Source organism: Erpetoichthys calabaricus, chromosome 4, assembly GCF_900747795.2.
Source record: "Erpetoichthys calabaricus chromosome 4, fErpCal1.3, whole genome shotgun sequence".
NCBI classification, from domain to species: Eukaryota; Metazoa; Chordata; class Cladistia; order Polypteriformes; family Polypteridae; genus Erpetoichthys; species Erpetoichthys calabaricus.
In genome coordinates this window covers 54,604,848-54,627,208 of record NC_041397.2, presented here as the reverse complement: position 1 = coordinate 54,627,208, position 22,361 = coordinate 54,604,848, and positions in this window count along the sequence as shown.

Below are 22,361 nucleotides of genomic sequence, written 5' to 3'. Positions count from 1 at the left end.
CGAGTTCACCTCTCACAATCAGTATGTGTTGCTCATAACTGATGACCAAGTGAGGAGACAACTGAGGAGGTTAAACACTGAAAAACTCACAGGACTTGATGGAGTCAGTAATTTAGGCCTTCCTCTTATCAAATTTGGGTTATCCTTTGCTAACTGGTCAATCTGCCACTAAGGCTCCAGAACACTGTGGAAAATAGATTGTATGTTCCAGATCCAAAGAATGCAGGCACCTCCTCATCATTTGGTGGCCCTAACTTCCCACATCATGAATACCTTTAAGAGGCTGGCCCTATACTATTCAAGTCCTCTTGTGAAAGTCCACTTGGGCCCACTGCAGTTTTCGTGTTTGAGAAAGATTGGAAAGGACTATGCAATTTTCTATCTGCTCCAAAAGACTTATTCCCATTTGGACAAAGTTGGCACCACTGTGAAGATTAGGCTTTTTTAACTTTTCCAGTGATTTAATATTCTACACAGCCACACCTATTTAGAGGGTAAGCTCAGACATAAGCAGGTGGATAAGCCTCTGTCATCCTGGATAACAGACTATCTGTTAGACAGACAGCAGTTTATGAACAGACAGAAGAGTCCTGTCTCCTTTTCTCTTCACTATGTACACCTCAGACTATAAATATAATGCCAGGTCATGTCACGTGCAGAAAATCTCAGATGATTGAGCACTAATGGGGTGAATGTACAAGAGAGATGAGACCATGTGTAAGAGTCAGGTGGAGAACTTTATTTCTTGGCGCAAAGAGAATTGTCTTCCACTTAACATCAGCAAAAACAAGGCATGTGTTACTGACATTCCACACACCAAAGACCCTCTGTGCCCTCATGATTTAGGGAGTGGATGTGGAGGTGCTGAACTGCTACAAGTACTTGGGGGTACACATCAGTCACAGACTTTACTAGTCTAGAAACACAGAGAAACCATATTAGAAAGGGCAGAGCAGACTCTTGTTTCCTTGGGAAATGGCATACCTTCAATGTGGATTGGGCCGTTCTTTACATCTTCTAGCTCTGTGATGGTCAGTACGATTTTCTACACTGTAGTGTGTTGGACTGGCAACAACACTTCAAAGGAGGACCACCAAAGCAATAATTTTATTAAAAAGGCAGGCTCAATTATGAAACATTCTCTTAAACCCCTGGAGGTAGTAGCGGAGGAGAGAATGAAAACAAAACTTAGTGCCATTATGAATAATGCTACACATTCTCTCTCTGACACACTAATGCTGAGTAGCTTCAGCCAACAAATTATAAATCAGAAGTGTCTATCTCTCTCATAAACAAAGCACAATGAAGGCAGATGAACATTTGGGGTCCCGAAGGATGCCTCATTTCATATACAGAATGACGATACAGCAAAAGTAAAAACGTTCAGCACAACAGGTGTTCTCCACCTGTGTAGAATATTCTCTATTGCAAGAGGTTAGTTTCTTCTTCATTGAGTTCTGACCTCCTTGGAAGCTGGTCAGAAAATGTTGCCGACTTCCACTTTATATGCAGTTGGGATCAAAAGGGTTGAGGCTTGTGGTGGTAAGACAGAGGTGATGCCAGACATCTGGGTCTTCTTCTCAATTCTAAAGTTGAAAAAGGAAACGAAGTTAGTGACTATGCAACAGTTCACCCAAGTTCACCCAAAAAATGTTGCAGGGGGTTACATAATGGTTGAGTGGTTAACACAGCTGCCTCTCAGGTCCAGCATTCTGAATTCAGATCCGACTCCCAACCAGTGTCTGTGAGGAGTTTACATTTTGTTCTGGTGGTTTTGGCTTTTTGTTAGCCATTTTTTAATTATTTCCTCTCATTCCTCTTAATGATTAGAGCTGGTGGAGATGGGGGTCTCCTGTTTGAACAATTGCTCAAGTATGCTGCATAATTATCTGAGTCTCAATATAAAAGGTCCACAGCTAGCTCTTCTAAGGAATGTTGTCTTTGAAGATTTTAGATGTTCATTTCATTTGTTTTTGGTTTGCTCTAACATAGTGTACTTGTGGTTTACCTTAGATGTTTACTTCACTGGTTTCTTGATTATTGTTTTGGATTTCTTGGACTCTGACCTTGGTAATTGCTAGTTAGTGTCTTCTTTAGACTTTCGTTTTTTAAAAAGTCAGCTTTTGTTTCTATTACTTGTTTCTTTTTAGTATCATTTGCTTATTTGTTAGTCTTGTTTCTGATTTTATTGTCATTTTCAATCAAAAAAATTGATCAATTTAATTAGTAGTTTTTGTTATTGCTTGAAGAATTCCTTTGTTGTTTTCTTTCTTTTCTTTCCTTTTTTGGTAAAATGTTCAGTAGGTCTGCCAACTTGTCATTTCTTATCGTGTGGAAGATAGCTAATTTACCCGACTCCTGTGTGAGTGCGGGTGTGAGCAGGAGTGAGCCCTGTCGTGGACAGGCATCCTATCCAGGGATGGTTCCTGCCTTGTGCCTACCATTTCTAGAAGAGGTTGTGGTCCATAGTGACCCTGAGATAAACTAATCTGGGTTTGAGAATATCAAGTATTTATTGTATGTATCGTGTTTGAAGTGCAAATGCCTCTCTGTTACTTCTAAAATATTAATTTAAGTGTTTTCACACTTTTCACACCATCTCTTTACTTGCAGTCTTTAAATTAGCAGGTCAAATTCATGAAGGATATAATAGAAGAATTCATCCTTTAAGTGTCACATTCATTCACAGTTTGGTGGATTTTGATAATGGCAGATCCTCAGAAGTTCAGATTAGTAAATATAATATGTAGGATAGACTGATTGCTCACAGTATAAAACTGATCATCTTTACAGTATGTAGCAGTATACTGTGAGCATCTATATATGGGGAAGCAGCATAAAGAAGAGGGACAGACTGGTGAGGAAGGCAGGCTCCATTGTAGGCATGGAGCTGGACAGTTTGACATCCGTGGCAGAGCGACGGGCACTGAGCAGGCTCCTGTCAATCATGGAGAATCCACTGCATCCATTGAACAGTATCATCTCCAGACAGAGGAGCAGCTTCAGCGACAGACTGCTGTCACTGTCCTGCTCCACTGACAGACTGAGGAGATCGTTCCTCCCCCACACTATGCAACTCTTCAATTCCACCCGGGGGGTAAACGTTAACATTATACAAAGTTATTGTCTGTCTGTTATACCTGCATTGTTATCAATCTTTAATTTAATATTGTTCTTTATCAGTATGCTGCTGCTGGAGTATATGATTTTCCCCTTGGGATTAATAAAGTATCTATCTATCTATCTATCTATCTATCTATCTATCTATCTATCTATCTATCTATCTATCTATCTATCTATCTATCTATCTATCTATCTATCTATCTATCTATCTATCTATCTATCTATCTATCTATCTATCTATCTATCTATCTATCTGGAAATAAGCTTTTATGGATTGAAAATATAGAAGATGGTGGAAGAAGAAGAGCTAAGGTGCGATATTACTACAAATTTCAGATATCCCTTAGTGAACCCTCTTTCCATCCATTAATGTATGGAGGCAGAAAATGGATAAGCCACATGAAAGTCTGCATCTGAGCAAGGCAGTCATCTGGAATGCTGAACACAGAAGCAGTTTGTTATGAATGACTCTCAGCTCATGAAATTGATGCAGCAAATATAAGTCACAGAGAGCCTTCTATGAGTTAGGGACTTAAGATTTCAGATAAATGAATTGAGTGAGTTAGTCAGCAAATTCCAGTAAGAAAGTACATAAACATTCACCAAGAATCAAAACCACACAAAACACTACACAATTCTCCTTGAAAGAAAACGTGAAAAATAAATGTTACATAAATCTTACAAGTTTTTTGTTTTAAACAATTCTTTGGGTTTGTTTTCCACGTAAATGCATTGTCACATGACTTATTTTTTCCCACTTGAAACACCGTTCATGACCTTTTTGTGTTCCCAATGAAAAAATGGCGTCCTGTTATTCAAAGAATAATGTGCTGATATAAACAGTATGCAAATGCACTGAAAAAGATATTCAAATTTTGGTACTCAGCTATTATGATCAGTTATGTACAAAAAGAGTGATCAGGCAGATCCAAGTAACTATAGGCCAGTAAGCTTAACATGCATCACACGTAGTGGAAAGAATTGTTAAGGTAAAGATTGAGCAACATATAGCAAGAACAGTTTTATTGAACAGTCAGCATGGATTCAGACAGGGAGGTCGTGTTTTACTAACATGCTTAAATTTTATGAGGAAGCAACAAAAGGAAATGATCAAGTGGAGCAAATGATAATATTTATTTGGACTTTCAGAAAGCATTTGATAAGGTGCCATGTGAGAGGTTGGGCATGAAATTAAAAAAGTGGAAATTCAGGGCATAGTATTTAGATGGATACAGAATTGATTAAAACACAGGAAGGAGAGTGATGGTGCAAGGGACCTTATCAGAATTGGGAGAAGTTAATCGTGATATCTGACAGGCATCAGTGCAGGGACCACTGCTATTTTAATATATAAATGATTTGAATAGGTATAAAAATAACAAGCTGGATGAGTCTGCAAATGATACCAAGCACTGGATCATTACAGAGGAACTTGGACAGAATATAAGCTTTAGCAAGTTTATAGCAGTTGAAATTGAATGTAAGTAAATATAAAGTATTACATGTAGGAAGTCAAAATTTTGGTTTGAATACACAATGTGAGGTCTGAAAATTGAAAGTACGCGTTATGAAAGGAATTTAGGAGTCGTAGTTAACTCTACACTATCAACTTCCAGAAAGTATTCAGAAGCCAATAAGAAGGCAAACAGAATCTTACATCATACAGAACGACATGTAGAGTACAAGTAGAAGTCCAATGAGCAGTGATAATTCAGTTCTGACATTAATTGTAGTTTTAATTTTTATTCGATTTTATAACAATATTTTTTATTTTTATTTCATTGTAGTTTTCAGTGGTGTCAAGAATTTTTATTTTTTTTTAGTTCTGTGTTTAAAATTTTAGTTTTTATTTTATTAAGTTCTGGCCTTTTTACATAGTATTAGTACAATTTTAGGTTTTTTTCTGTTGCAAGACCACAAATGCTGGCCTACACATATTTCAATGCAAGTTATGTTTGAGTCAATTAAATACACGCACAGTTCATAATGCCGTTAAACACAACTTGACTATCAATGATCAAACAGAATAAGAGGCCTAATGAGTGTAGTTAGCAAGACCAAATGTTTCAACCCAAGAAATCAGTCTGTGCAAGGGCGTTACTGTTAAGCTTTAAACAAGCATGCATTTTGAGAGATTTGTTCATATTGCAACAATGTCCATTGCACAGATAGCCACACAATAAAAATATTTGTTCGAAGAACGCCTGTGATGCAGGTGCACAGACAAAGTCCTCAGCCACTGGTGCCAGCAGATGGTATGTTGACGATTTCTGCTGCCAGTACTGAAGTGCAGTCCTGGTGCCAGAGAAGTGCTGGACTTAGTACAGCTTAGGACACTAAGTACTGATTCAGCTGGTCCTCCATTGAATCCCAAAGACCTGTGCTTACCTTCCCTCTTTCTCTTCTCAGCTTTAGTCTTGTTTTCTTCATCTAATGCACTTAAAGTCATTGGATGATGTCGAGCTAAATGAGCCCTCGTAGTATTCTTCCCACTAACTAAAGACCCGCACTCTTTTTCTTCTTCATGCACACTACATTTGCTTTTATTATCATCTGCGCTGTAATTAAAGTATTTCTACACATTACTTCCTTGCTTTCTGCCCATAAACATCTGTGCAAAACTCGCCATCATCGACCACATGTGCTTACTGCTTGAACCCAACAAAGCAAATGTGCTCAACAAACAAACAACGGTCCCTTACAGAAGTTGCGCCATGTGACTATAGTAAGCCCAAGGTACAAGGTCACCGCATAGTGAACAGCACAACGTAACTGAAGGCTCAGGGCGACCTATAAACTACCCCTCTGTACGAGTGAACCAGATTGAATGAAAATGCTATTGCTGTTTTAACTCAATTTTCATTCGCATTTTAGTTTGTTCAGATATCACTAATTTATTTTTCGTTTAGTTTTAGATTTTCTGTTTGCCTTAATTTTAGTTCTTGTGCTTGTAAAACGAAAAACAATATTTTTAGTTCTAGTTCTTGTTTTCTTTATAAAAATATCACTACCAATGAGGTTATGCTCAAGCTTTATAATACAGTGGTGAGGCCTCATCTGGAGTACTGTGTACAGTTTTGATCTCCATATTATAAAACATTCATGTTATTGACATTCTTTGAAACATTCTGACCTGTCATTGTTTACACATGTCTTAAACAACTATTATCGTACACTGATAATTTCTGTATTATCTATATCTATTATTTATTCATTATATTACATATTTATTGACTATATTTATGTATCTAGATTGCATAATACCATACATTGCATCAATGTCGTCTTTGCACAATGTCTTGTCTTGTTTGTGTTTTAATTTTAATTCTATTTTTAATTTAATTTTAATTTTTTATTTGCATTTCATGTTGTTACACTATGGACCCTGAGCTTCGCAATTTCGTCTATCTGTATACTTGTACAGTATATGGTTGAGATGACAATAAAGTTTGTTTTGACTTTGACTAAAAAAAGCACTAGAAAAAGACCAGAGAAAAGTGACTAGGTTGATTTCAGGACTATGGAGCATGAGTTGTGAGAGGTGATATAAGGAGCTGAACCTTTTCAGTTTAATCAAAAAGAGTTTTGGAGGTGGCAAGATTGAAGTGTTTAAAATTATGAAAGGAATTAGTACAATGGATCGAGACTGTTTTTTAAAATGAGTTCATCAAGAACAAGGGGACACAGTTGGAAACTTCTTAAGGGGACATTTTGCACAATTGTTAGGAGGTTTTTCTTCACATAGAGACCCACAGACATTTGGAATATTGTTGATAGACAGTGGGACTTTAGGAACCTTCAAAACATGACTTGATTTTATTTTGGAGGAATTAAGTGGATAAGACTGGTAAGCTTTGTTTGGCTGAATGGCCTCTTCTCGTCTAGATTTTCCTGATGCTTTATTGTTCTAACGATTACAAAGGCAGGAATTATTGGAAAACATCTTCTGTTCAACACATATAAAGACCAAATAAAACAGTAATATGAAGAAAGTGAAATGACTCCAAAAATATTTTACAGAGTTGTGGTCATGTGTAATGTTATTAAGGACAGATGGACAGACAGACAGAGCTGAACTTTTAAATATGTAGCAACATTCATTGATTTTTCAAAACAAGAAAATATTTTACAGTTTAAAGCAATCAAATATAAAATGAACATATTGATCTGATTTTATAAAACACCTTGTGATGCAACTTGAACTCATAGTCAGTGAAGTTGAAGTCTTAGTGTGCTTTGGGTCTTTGGTCATCAGATACCCACACCTGGGCAACCCAACAGTGAATGATGAAGACCCTGTTTCTGGCAAAGTAGCATGCTATACCAAGGATCAAACCTCCTGACCCAAAGCCACCTAGAAGCCTTTACAGCAGCATCAAGAATGTTGTTGTTGGCTCTTCTATTATACAGTCCAGATATGCCATGGAGTTTCAGAGTTATATGAAGAGACTGGCCTGTGAAGCATCTGCAGTCTATTTCCATTAGTTGGCAGTTGGCCTTCCATCGCATTCTCTGAAACTCTGCCACCAGCACTCCACACCTCCACATGTGGCCTGTTTTCTTTCATGTGCTTCTTAATGAACTCCACCAAAACCACATGCTTGGTTGATTGAGATGTAAAGACCAATTCTGCCCTAAATGTGGTTGTCATGATGTTGTCTGGGAATTTCTGCTGTCTACCTTGGTTGACCTGGTGATGTCAATCTGTAGCTTTTTCCCAGCTTTAACAAAAGCAATAGTCTGCTTAGCTGGATGTTGTTTGCTTGCTTTGATGAACTCCTCAACAAATGGCATCTGCCACTGACCTTTGCCCTTGGTCATGACACCAGAAATACCTCACTTCTGGCAGTGCCTTTGGGCAGCAGCTTAGGAAAGGGACTCTTTCTTCGGGTGTAATGGGTGTGCTGGTGAATCTACCAGACCTCGGAAGAAGAGATTTTCATGGCTTAGAAGGATGTCATACACTAACTGAATATGGAACTTGATCAGTAATGCCTCTGCCTTCCAGATTTCTATCCATGTTATTTTCTGCTCAATTGCATGATTTCAGTTGGTTCAAGCACTGTTTGCACATGCCTGTTATCCTGCTGAAACATGCTTCCTCAACATCTTCTCTGACCTCCTCCTGAATGAACAGACACTTCACTTTTCCCTTAGCTTTATCATAACAATGTCTTAAAAGGTCTTAGATTACTCCCAAGTCCAGCTGTCACTGTACTCACTAAGGCTCTGTTGCTCGCTCTGCTGCATTCTACACTTGCCACTTCCTTCCTGTTCTTACAGTGATGCCTGCTAACAAAATTTTGTAGTCAACTGAATTTCTGTGCATCATCAACTCTCTCACTAGGGTCAACTTGAAAGGTAGGTGCAGCTTGTTATTGTGGCCATATAAGGCAATGCTTCACAAGCTCAGTGGCATCCATCTATCCATTGTCAAAATGGTTTAATTCAATTCAAAACCGGAACCTTTTCAGACAGCATCAAGCACAAGGCAGGAAATTTTCTTTCATCAGTACATGACATCAAGACATTCATGAACATACTCACAGCTGTCCATAGAGTGTTGTGACAGCATACAGTAGATTTGTCCATTGACAGGCTGTAGATGGTTTTAATATTACATATTAAAGGAGGATGAGTATAGGGACCTAATCAATGACTTTGTTAAATGGTGCGACTCAAACCACCTACAACTGAACACCAGCAAAACCAAAGAGTTGGTGGTGGATTTTAGGAGGCCCAGGCCCCTCATAGACCCCGTGATCATCAAAGGTGGCGGTATGCAGATGGTGCAGACCTATAAATATCTGGGAGTGCAGCTGGATGATAAATTAGACTGGACTGCCAATACTGATGCGCTGTGCAAGAAAGGACAGAGCCGACTATACTTCCTTAGAAGGCTGGCGTCCTTCAACATCTGCAATAAGAAGCTGCAGATGTTCTATCAGACAGTTGTAGCGAGCGCCTATGCGGTGGTGTGCTGGGGAGGCAGCATTAAGAGGAAAGACGCCTCACGCCTGGACAAACTGGTGAGGAAGGCAGGCTCTATTGTTGGCATGGAGCTGGACAGTTTAACATCTGTTGCAGAGCGAAGGGCGCTGAGCAGGCTCCTATCAATTATGGAGAATCCACTGCATCCACTAAACAGTATCATCTCCAGACAGAAGAGCAGCTTCAGCGACAGACTGCTGTCACTGTCCTGCTCCACTGACAGATTGAGGAGATCGTTCCTCCCCCAAACTATGCGACTTTTCAATTCCACCCGGGGGTGTAAACGTTAACATTTAACATTATACAAAGTTATTGTTTGTTTTTCACCTGCATTATTATCATTCTTTAATTTAATATTATTTATTGTATCATTATGCTGCTGCTGGAGAATGTGAATTTCCCATTGGGATTAATAAAGTATCTATCTATCTATCTATCTATCTATCTATCTATCTATCTATCTATCTATCTATCTATCTATCTATCTATCTATCTATCTATCTATATATATATATATATATATATATATATATATATATACATGTGTGTTGTAATTTTGTGTATTCTACCATTTAATCACTAAGAAATGAATGTTTTCTTAAATTGAATGTTTGTGATTATGATTAGTCTAGTGTTTTGGTGCATTTTTTGTAAATTACATAATAAAAGTTATCAAGTAATCTAATGATTTATTGACAGATTAATCTGGTCACATTATCAATGAAACAGATCAATCCAATATTTTTTATTGTGAGTTGTAGAGGTTATATTTGAAATGCTAGGCTAAGTCAAAGTGTTAGAGACAGGCAAGTGTCAGTAAACTAAAAAGAGAAACAGTCTATGAACATTTAAAGGGCAAAACAAAAGCCACAGTTATTACCGGTAAATGATTTTTAAGTTACTAAGTTTTTAAAATTTTTTTAAATTTCTAATTTAAACTAGAAAGTTCCCTTTTTGAGTTTTTGCCTTCCTCTTTCCCTTCCCTTGATATACCCGTCATGATGCCACCTTCCAATAAATACTCACAACATCTGAATGTACAGTATATGAATAATGGTGATGCTACTAATGCTGATACTTAAGGAATAAAATACCAAGAGAAGAATACTAAAAATTTATTTATAATTTGCTAATAAGTCCACTCATTTAGTGTGTTTACATGGGCTTCAATAACCTGATTATTCAGAGAAATCTGATTTCTAAAATCCCATGTAAACCCTTATTCCTGTTATAGAAATCATGTTATTGGCCTTTAAAACACATGATCAATTCAGGTAGATTTCTCCGCAAATAATCTGATTATGTGGTCATGTAAACCCATAGCTGAGTTACTATTAAGGATTTTGTAGTCCGCTCATGTCCGTTGCACTCTGTCAGCCTGCTCAGGTATTTATTTTGCTCATGCTTTCAGCAGCCACAGATGGAAATGTCCACAAAATACATTTCCAAATTTTCAGATGATCTCATTATTCCTACTCCTGGCTGAAATGATCTGTCTCATTGTTTCAGAAATCACTAAATTTGCATTGATGAGCTGAATATACAGTACAGTGGTAAGCTCAGCAACACATTATCAAGAGTAGTAGGGAACTCATTAAAAGTAGCGTTTATTAAGTGGTCTGATTATTTTAATATGTAACGAGTAACCTAAAACATTACTTATCTTACTGAAGTAAAAATGATGGTGTTTGGCAGCACTGGGTGTAAGGCAAGAAGCACACGTATCGGGTTCTTTGCAGGGTTCAATTGCATAGCCAAGCAGAAAATAGTTTGTTGTGTGCAATCTGGTTACAGAAACCCATAAATAAAGAATCAGTTTAACTGAACATATTTCTAAAACACAAGAAAATTTTCACAGGTATCACACTTATCTTCTGATTCACGGTGGTTGATGATGATGTTTTATCACTTGTTTGCCCAGTTTAGTGATGTTGAAGTGTTTTGACAAAGGAGAACTCCAGAAAATTACCTGCACTGTAAACATAGATAATTAAGAAACCAGGCTTCAGCCTTAGCCAGGTTATTCACCTTAACCCAAATATGTGTGTGCATGCTATCTCAATGATTGTCAAGAAACTGGTTTTATGGGAACAAGAGAGAGAGATAGAGAGACACGTAACGTTAATGGTACTTTAGAAAGAAATGTAAAATATTGATTCAGGATGCCACAGTATAGACAATACAGCTTTGGCTAAGAATAGTTGGCCAAGGAAACAAGATGTTGGGGCCACAGAGGACTGGTGAGAGACTAATAGAATGGGTTCAAGCTGACAGAGGATGCAAATTTATCCAACAAATATGTAAGCCTGCTGACAAACTCAAGCTTAGATGATTTATATCAAACTCACATGTCCCCAACTGTTTCAATAAGACAGAAGTAAAATGGGAAAATGATCATCCCACTGGTGAGGCCCCAAGACCATGACAGTTAGCAGTCTTTTAATTCTAGCACCTCTTTGGCTATGTCCACACTGCTGTGTTTTCATTTAAAAATGGCAAAACTACATATCATGTAGCCATTTGCCTACTTTGGAAATATGTGTATTGGTGGAAACAGAAAAAAGAAATGTTCTCCTTGTAGGGATGGTAGTGCCATCGCTAAACTGTATTGACTGGCAAAGCATTTGTCTTTTGCACTCGTATGCAGCATTCAAACTGAACCAAACACAATTTAGATGCATACTTGTAAGCAGCACAATATGATCTATGTAAAAAATCTCCTCTGTGTCCACTATAGTGAAATATAAAGCATGGCCAATCAGGGAATACAAATTTGAGCAGGACCAATCAAGGAAGAACCTCATGATAAGCACAAACCAATCAAAGCACAATTAGTCCGCATTTTGAAATTTCTACATTTTCACCCATCCACACTGCGATGGTGGGCCGGCCTATTCAGAAATATACAGCTCTGAAGAGTGTTTTCAAAAGTCTTCATTTTCGGGTAGTGTGGGCAAAAGGCAAAAAATAGAGAATAACTAGGGGGCTTTGCCCCTTGCCGCCAGCGCTACGTACCATTGTAAAGAGGGGGGCTGAACGCACCCCAAGGAGACACAGTCGCTCCACTGTAACCCCTCTTAAACAGTGATACAATGGGAAATAAATAACTGGTTTTTTTTTTTACCTCCTTTTTGCTCGATCAGCTGCTGGCTTGCTGCTGCTGCCGTGCCACGTGATCTGCATTTCGTGCGGTGCTTCAAATGTTTAAAAGCCTGTACAGCAGCTGTCCTTTTGTCTGACTACCTTGTCTCTCTTCTCCCTCTGAGATCGTCAAACACTATTCTATCTCTTTTCGCCGTTCCGTTATTTCACAGAGTAATATTTTCCATTTGTTTGCGCTAATGCGATCTTTACTCTCATTTTTTTCAAGTCGTTTGAGTTTTCCTACTTCCATTTTCTCTAACCTGCTCTACATGTGTATCATGGGACTTGCTTCCAAAAGTTGTAAGTATGACATGACTTGACTGTACCGCAGGGCGTTTCTCTTTCTCTCTTCAAAAGATCTCGTCGCAGGAAAAAAGTCTCATGTTGTCGCCAGTTTTTTTTTTATAATAGAGAGAAATGTAGAAGTGTGGAAGTAGCCTTTGGCTGGTAGAGTCTACAGTGGTAGCATCTTATATTGATAAAACATTGCAACATATTAAAGTTCAGAAAGCCAGGTAAGTGCTTGCCCCCATATCTGAACTGAAGGCACAATTCTCTCATTCTCTTAAATCTTTCGTCTTATCTGTAATGCAGATTGGAGAGAGGTCTGAAGAAGGTGGGTACCGTAATCTTGTTGCTAAAACATGCATTCATGTGCATTTCATATCTGTTCCTTTAATACTATTAGAACCAGGACAAGAAGGACTTTGCCCACTTGATCCTACAAAGTATAGCCAAAAAACGGACGCTGGCAGAAAAGCTTGTCTCTGTGGCTCAGATCATCACTAGACAGTTATGGAGGATTTGATTAGAGCAAGTGATGACAGAGAGAACAGTATTACAGAGGGAGGAAGAGTCCTACCATACAGGAGTAAAGAAGAAGGAACGAGGAGAAATGAAACACCAAAAAGTGCTTCTAATTGTGCCTTTAGAAGATGAATGACACACAGTAGAAAAATGATAATTGGGACCTGCAACTGGAATAACCATAAATTTAAGTTTTTAATGAACACTTTACTGGATTGCAACATACAGTGTTTAGTCCTCTTGCCTCATGGCTCCAGGGTTTGAATCCTTTTGTCCATGCTGAGCTGTCACATTCTCTGTATGTTTGTGTAGGCTTTCTTCGCGCACCCCAAAGATGTGTGTGTTAGATTGTTTGGTGACTCTAAACTGACCTGATATGAGTGAATGTGGGTGTGTATGTGCTTCAGTGTGCCCAGGGACTCATTCCATTTGATTCCACTTTTAGTGCATTATGCTTGATGCTGTTGCTGACAGAGACCCAGACCCCAATTACCGTAAATGTGACGAGAGGGTTTAAAAATTTAAAGTATGTAGAAATGACAAGAGTAAGAAGTGTAGATTAAAGAGAAGGAAAGGAAAGGGGCCATGAAATTACGTCAAGCTAACATGCCTGAGCTGGGAGGCGGTGCAAGGCAATAGCTGTCTGCCAGAGGGGAGTGATAGCACAAAACTGGAGGAGGTTAAGGCAGAAAAATATGGAATTCATACCCAAAGAGAAAGCTGGCTTCAGATAAATCAGATAATACAGCTTGGTTTATTTTGCTTCTTTTTCAGTTTCATCTTATTTGTTATTCTTTTTTTCTCTCACTTTTCTGCCTTATTCTGAAACATCAAAATTTAAAAAAATTGTGATATCTGGAAATGGATTATTGAAGAATAGTATGTCTATAATTTGTAAAAGAAATATCAAATTTTCTAAAATAACCTATATTTACATTTCCTTCTGTTAAACCTCCTTTATAGTGGATGTTTATGCTCAGAAGTTCCTCAGCAACATTAAACACGAGAGTTATGCTGTGTTAAGTCAGAATCTGTGGGTGTGGGTGGGTGTGACTATTTTAGGAGTTAAATAACATTTTTAGTGTGTAATGCATATGTGGTTAGTTAGTGCAACCTAAAGTTCAGTGTGACAGCAAAAAGAAGCTGTAACTCCACCCTTGGCAGGATCTCTTTCTGCATATCAGAGTGAACACACCCTAAACCCTTTCTGGCCTTTACAGTAAAGAGCAACACAGAATGGTCCAAAAATATACTGCATACTAAATATTCTACAGAAGAGTGGGGCACTAACAGAGACCTCGGTAGCATTTGCTGTCTATATTATCTGTCCCTTATCTAAGTTACATGGCAGAGCGGAGGTAATCAGTGCTCTGTAAGTGGCATTTAGACAACTCATTTCTATCATATGCAGACAGGTGTTTTAATTTGGAACGTTACACTTTACAGGAAAACATATTCCAGTTAGTTAAAATAAAACAGGCTTGCTCTGTAAGGGGTAGAAAACAACAACAATAACATATTTTTATGTAGCACCCTTCACACAAGACTTACTACCCTGACTACAGAATGCAATGTGTTGAGTATACAATTATTTAGCTATGCCTTCCTAATAGAGTGTTAAGTTCTTATTTTCCCTCAGAACCGCTAGAATTTGTCAGGGTATGAGCTTAGCAATGGCCCAAAGATATCTGCCTTGTGCTAAATCCAATATACCAATATACAACATCTCTACACTCTTCACAGTATTACATGGCTCAGAGCACCAAGCTGACCACAAAACATGATACACTGAGTGTCCACTGTTGCAATGTGCCCATGAAACACAGAAATATACAAAATGAGTGCTTTGTTATGAAAATAAACCCAGGGGAGGAATACACAGTGGAAGCAGATCACTAGAGTACTGTGTGAAAGCACTCCACTCCCCACCTCCCACCTCTGCCCACTTAACCCATACATTCTTGTCTCACTGTGGTATATTCCTTCGGTAACAAGATCCCAACTAGAGGTGCATTCTAATCAGCTGGTTTTGGCACTCCAGATGTATTCATGTGATAACTGACTAAATGCAGCGTGTCTGTTACTCAGCATCAACGCTAACTCCTTTCATCAACACTCTGTTTCCAACTACAGGTTCTCTCCCGCTGGATGACTTTTCAATGGTGGCTCGTTCTCAATAGATCCTTCACACTGTTGCAAAAGAAAATCAGTTCCTCTATTTATGCCTTTTCTATTATCTACGCAAGACTGATGAAACCAAGATGCAATACAAAAATATTGTGGAGGACATTTGCTCACACTCATGCATAGTGGGCCACTTAACCTAACTTAGGACGTGGAAGGAGACTGGACACAGAGAGAATATGTTCAAATCCAGAGAGACAAAGACCAGGCTGAGCTTAAAACACATAAACTTAATAACCTAATGCTTTTTCAAACTTTTACATACTCAGAAAACATATTTAAAAAGTAATTTAATTATAGATAAAGATATAGATTAATTATAGAAAAATATTAGTAATTATTTGTTTTATTTGTGGAATGACTATCATGATAGTTCATACAGGAACAGAGAAATGGATGAAATCCTAAAGATGTACTTTGAACTGCAGTAATAATTTTAAACTCTCAGATAAATAAGAGTGCAGTCTGATATGTGAACTATTAAAGAAAATGTAGAATGGAGGATAACAAAATAATACAAATGGGACTCAAACCACAGTGAGGCTGACATTAGCTAAGCAGCTAAGATTTCCAGACCACATCACACAAACAACTAACTAACGAACTAACGTTGCCCTTGGAAGAGCACATGGAGGAGGAAAAAGAAAGAAAGCAGGCCAAATACCAGGAGTTTGTGGAGAAGGGCTGGGTTAGTGGTTGACGGACTGTCTGTGAGCCAATTGAGGTGGGTTATCGGGGTTTCAGAGCAATTGTGAAAGAGACGTGACAGAAGCCTCATAGAACGCCATAAGGTGGCTATGGATCAAGAGAGCCAATCCATGGGAGATTGCTGTTGGGATGTGGACGTGCCAGGACGTGATCAACACTGGCTGGGTCACCTGGGTGAGGGTGTAGGATTTTGAAAGACCTGAAACACCTGAGGACCCCAGGAATATCACTGATGATGCATTCCATTGCATATAGAAGGTGTAACAGAGACTAATTTCTGTGACAGAGGATAAAAAGAATACAGATGGGACTGGAACCACAATGCCACTGACCTTCAAATATGCTTGTATATAAGTAGATATAAGGTAGATGTGTATTATAAAGATGCTTACAGAGAATACAAGCAACAAAACGGTACATGTGTTTGTTTTGTGGAGTATTTGTTTCATGTTTAAGATTTTTTTGTTTCGCTCTTTATGTTTTCAGGCCTGTGTTGCCTGTTCCATATATCTTTCAATGTCTGCAGTGTAGAACTCTTAACCAGTCCTGTATTAAGTGCAAATTAAATTGTAAATAAAAAGTAAATCTAATGTATTATGCACCGATATTTACCCATTAGTTACTTACCTGATCATCCAGATCAAGAATCCAGTGTTTATCCCAACAGCACTAGGCACAAGGTGGGAAACCATCCTGGATGGGACATTAGTGACATTACATGGACAAATCCTCACTTAAGGCAGATTCAGGGATGCCAGTTAACCTTCAGTGTATTCTTTGGGATTGGGAGAAAGACCAGAGTATCCATGCAGACACGGGGGAACAAGGTGAAAGCTTCACACAGGCAGTTTACATGCCCAGAATTTGAAGCCAGGACTCCAGAGCTGTGAGGCAGCAAAATGATCCATTTAGCCACTGTCATGACATCCTACACAGCAATTTGTTGCTATCTACTTTACTTCCTATTTGTTTTCGACACAAAAGTCCAATTTGCCCTTTGTTTTTGTTGCATATCACTCCAATGAACATAATACTAAGACTTAAGGTATTATATCATTACTAGACATTAAGCCCGTTACAATAACGGGCGCTAGAACAGTAGTGCATTCTCTTTGATAATTTTTTTACGCTCATTTGCCTTTTCTTCTATAGATCTATTTGCTCTTCTGAGTCTTTCTCTTTTAGCGTTTTTCTGACGCTTATTTTCTTTTTCTTCTTTTTTAGGTGGCATGTTGTTAGTAGATAGTCACAGTAATATAGACTTTTACGTCTGTAATATTTTCTGTTACAGTAATACTGACTTGTACCCGGCTGTAATATGCATCACTGTATTGTGTGCCTTTAATTTTCTCTCACAGTAATACTGGTTTGTATTTCCGTAAAATGCGTGTAATTTTCTCTGAAAGTAATACTGGCTTTGATATCATAATATGTGTTTAATTTTCTGTCACAACAGTGAGCAATCAGCAGATTCTCCACAGCAACTGATGTAATGTGTGACATGCAGTTGATAATCGTGCTTGTGGCGTCTCCCCTGCAAGTACTGTGCAGTTTCCCAGCCAAGTATTTTAATCTGTGCTGACTTGCAGCTGATTATTGTATGTGTGGCGTCTCCCAGCAACGGATTTTATGTGCGCGAAAATAAATCTACTTTTAAAAGTCATCGTATTGTAATATCATAAAAAATCATATATTTAGGAAAACCCCTTCAACAACTGACACTTTACACTTTACTGGGCCAGGATTCTTAATCGCAAATCTGACTTCCTCAGAGTGAACACTTGCACAACAACAAATACTAATCCCACCTCTTTGGGGAAGCTGGTCTCCGCGTCTCAGTACCCGATTGGATTTTTCATGCCTCATGTTTTAGGTCTTACCTCATTTACCGAAATCCGATTGGATCGGCCGCGCAATATTTTATAGGTCCCGCCCTCTCTGTCTTTTGTGACACGTCAGGCAGCCTTTGAAGCATCTGCTTTGAAGCATCGCACCGTGCCCCGCGCATGCGCACTTCACCAGAAGACACGCACACAGGGGTTTTATTAAAGAGGATAGAATGGTTTCATAAAGAATGTGGTGTTCCACGTATCACCACGATATTCTTCAGTTGTATTGCTGCAGCTTATTAGAATGCATCCATTCACAATTTCAAATGAATGCTTATAAGGCTCTGAACAATCTTTCTCATCACCACTGCTAGCTGTTCAAAGTACTCTGTAGCTGCTCTTGATGTTGAAAGGAATCTGAATGCTGCAACCAAACATCCAACACCTTATCCCCTCTACACTGCTAAGTTTTCATTTTAAAAAACCTAGACATTAGTCTCAATTTTAAATGAAAATAAAGTAGTGTGGATATAACCTAGAATACGGCAACATAAGAATATTGATTTTTATCACAGTCCTGTTTTATAGAATGCCCATAAGTTTTGGACTTGGGGTCTCTGGATGTTAATTTTCCCCCGCATCTCACTGGCTGGAGTTTTTGTTTTCCTCTCCTCCCCGGCCATTTGACTACTAGCACTGGACATTGTCTTTTATTTGAGATGTAAAAACTGTATTTAGTCAGTCGTAATTTAAGTTACTTATTTCTCTGTTTGGATTCAGTTTGTATTTTTATATATAATTATCTTTATACTAGGGTGCTCCCCAATGCTCACTTTGCTTGCCAACCTAACCACCAACCCCCCTCCCCTCCCCCCGGGCCAGGACTATGTGCCAGCTACTTCGCATCTCTGCCGCTTGCGTTGTGAAGAGGGGGGAAGGATATGCGGTACAATGGGAAACAAATTGTTTTTTTTTTACCTCCTCTTTGCTCGATCAGCTGCTGGCTTGCTGCTGCTGCTGTGCCACGTGATCTGCATCTCGCACGGCGCTTTGAACATTTAAAAGCCTGTACAGCAGATGTCCTACTCCTTGTCTTTTATTTCCGGCTCCAGGCGTGGTTAAATCTTTTGGCACACCGTCTCACGAGACGTGAGTTCTTGATATTTTTTAGTTTATAATTTAATAATACAGTATATATATAAATACTTTTTAAAAACCACGCTTTTATTAAGTTAAAAAGTGTACTAAAAAGTAAAAAATAAGTCTCTCATACATCACTCGTAAAAAAAATAAAAGCGTGGGCGCTTTTTGAATGCTGATTGATGAAAAGTGCCCACACTTTTATTTTACAAGTGATGTATGAGAGACTTATTTTTTACTTTTTAGTACACTTTTTAACTTAATATAAGTATTCATATACAGTATAAATATATATTTATATATATATATATATATATATATATATATATATATATATATATATATATATATATATTAAATTTTCAACTTTTTAGTCTTGGGTTTGTTTTAGTATAATTTTGTAATCAATATTTTAACACTTCCTTCAATATTTCTATCTGTTACTAACGCCATCTATTGGTGAAATCTTGAACTGTTCTTCATATGAAAATTTAATTTCTTAATTAACATGGATTAATTGATCAATTAGTGAAACTGATTATTGACTCATTGTCATCGGAAGTAAGTGTGCAAAATTTCAAGTCATTTGGACAATAGGAAGTGGGTTAAATATCGATTACAAGATTTATACCAGACAACAAACAGGTGAAGTTAATATAAGCATGGTAAAAATGGAATAAGAATCTGAAAATCTAACATCACATTAAAGTTCGATAAATTCTGAAAAGAATGATACCAAACTTATATATGTAGGTTTTAAAATAAGCCTGATTTAAAGCATGACAAAAAAGTCACATAAAAACGTTACATCCGGCGCCGCCGTGAGTGGCAGCCTTTTCAGCAGCTCCGTGTATGACTGTATATGTATGTGTACTTTTCTACTTTTATTTTTCTATTTTTATTTATTGATCACTCCTACCATTTTATTTTTATGTGGATTCCTTCCCTGGACACACTTACTTTTACAACGTGGGCATGGATTTTAACACGCCGAGACTCGCCTATTCAAGTACTCAACTTCGGGCGCTGAGAACAAATGCCAGTGCCGGTGTGGTTCCCTATTTACCCGACGAGGTAAGAAGGCGGTATTGTGGCAGCAGAGCCGGCACTAAGCTAAAAAAGAAGCGGCTTGCGAGAAAGTGGCGTTTCAAGCCTTCGGTGCCTTCTGTGATTCTGGGGAATGTAAACTCAATCTCAAATAAGATCGACGAACTGGCTGCGCTGGTGAAAAATGTAAGGACCTACAGAGAATGCAGTTTGTTGTGTTTCTGCGAAACGTGGCTAAATAACACCATCTCAGATGCCAACGTGGAGCTACCCGGGTTTAGCACAGTTAGAGCGGACAGAGATGCAAGTACCTGTGGTAAGCACAAAGGAGGAGGACTCGCTCTCTATGTTAATACACGGTGGTGTCACTCTGGACATGTTAACGTCAAAATCTCCACTTGCTGCAGGGATATCGAACTGTTGGCCGTAAGTTTACGTCCCTACTATTTGCCCAGAGAGTTTGGACACGTCATTGTTGTTATTGTATACATTCCTCCTCGGGCAGACGTGGAGTCAGCGAGTGACATCATCCATTCCGCTGTTGCTAAGTTACAAACGCAGCACCCTGAGGCGCTTGTGCTAATCGCTGGAGACTTTAACCATGTGACGCTGGACAAAACATTGCCTGCATTCTCCCAGTATGTGGACTGTAACACCCGGGGAAATAAGACTATTGATTTACTGTATGCAAACGTTAAAGACGCATACAGCGCCACCCCGCTGCCTGCGCTTGGGAAAGCAGATCATAACCTGGTTCTGCTTCAGCCTCACTACAAACCAAGAGTGAGGGTCCTACCTACAACCACACGATCATTCAGGAAGTGGACCCCGGAGGCTGAGAATACTCTGAGAGAACTTTTTGGAACTACAGACTGGGATATCCTGCAGGGATCTCATAATGAGAACATTGAGGAAGTTGTTGACTGCACTACTGACTACATCAACTTCTGTATGGACATTGTAGTTCCAGTAAGAACAGTACGCTGCTATGCTAACAACAAGCCATGGATTACAAGTGACATCAAGGGCCTTTTGAATCAGAAGAAAAGGGCTTTTAAAGACGGTGATCAGCATGAGCTCAAGCGCGTGCAGAAGGAACTCCGAGTCCAACTCAGGGCGGCGAAGGAGCAGTACAGGAGAAAGCTGGAGCAGAAGTTGCAGAATAATAGCATGAAGGAAGTGTGGGATGGGATGAAGATCATCACTGGCTGCAGCTCGAAGCGGGGTACCACCATTGAGAGAGACGTGAAGAGAGCAAACCAAATGAACAACTTTTTTAACAGGTTTGACCACCCTAACCCACTCTCACTCTCACCTCGGAGTACTGCACCCTCCATACATCCTTCTGCTGATACCAGCATAGGAAAAACATCCCCACCCATAATAACAACAGCGCAAGTGAGCAGAGAGCTGAGGAGACTTCGTGCCAGCAAAGCAGCGGGTCCAGATGGAGTATTGCCACGACTGCTGAAGGTCTGTGCATCGGAGCTGGGGGGTCCTCTACAGCGCATCTTCAACCTGAGCCTGGAACAGGGGAGAGTCCCGAGGCTTTGGAAAACATCTTGTATCACCCCAGTCCCAAAGGTATCACGTCCTAGTGAGCTGAATGACTTTCGGCCTGTTGCTCTGACATCACATGTGATGAAGACCATGGAGAGGCTGCTGCTTCACCACCTTAGGCCACAGGTTCAACACGCCCTTGACCCTCTGCAGTTTGCATATCAGGAGAAGGTGGGAGCGGAAGATGCCATCATCTATATGCTACACCGATCCCTCTCTCACTTGGACAGAGGCAGTGGTGCTGTAAGAATTATGTTTCTAGACTTCTCTAGCGCCTTCAACACAATCCAACCTCTGCTCCTTAGGGACAAGCTGACAGAGATGGGATTAGATTCATACCTAGTGGCATGGATCGTGGACTATCTTAAAGACAGACCTCAGTATGTGCGTCTTGGGAACTGCACGTCTGACATTGTGGTCAGCAACACAGGAGCGCCACAAGGGACTGTACTTTCTCCTGTCCTGTTCAGCCTATATACATCGGACTTCCAACACAACTCGGAGTCCTGCCATGTGCAAAAGTTCGCTGATGACACTGCTATCGTGGGCTGTATCAGGAATGGGCTGGAGGAGGAGTATAGGGACCTAATCAATGACTTTTTTAAATGGTCCGACTCAAACCACCTACACCTGAACACCAGCAAAACCAAGGAGCTGGTGGTGGATTTTAGGAGGCCCAGACCCCTCATAGACCCAGTGATCATCAAAGGTGACTGTGTGCAGATGGTGCAGACCTATAAATATCTGGGAGTGCAGCTGGATGATAAATTAGACTGGACTGCCAATACTGATGCGCTGTGCAAGAAAGGACAAAGCCGGTTATACTTC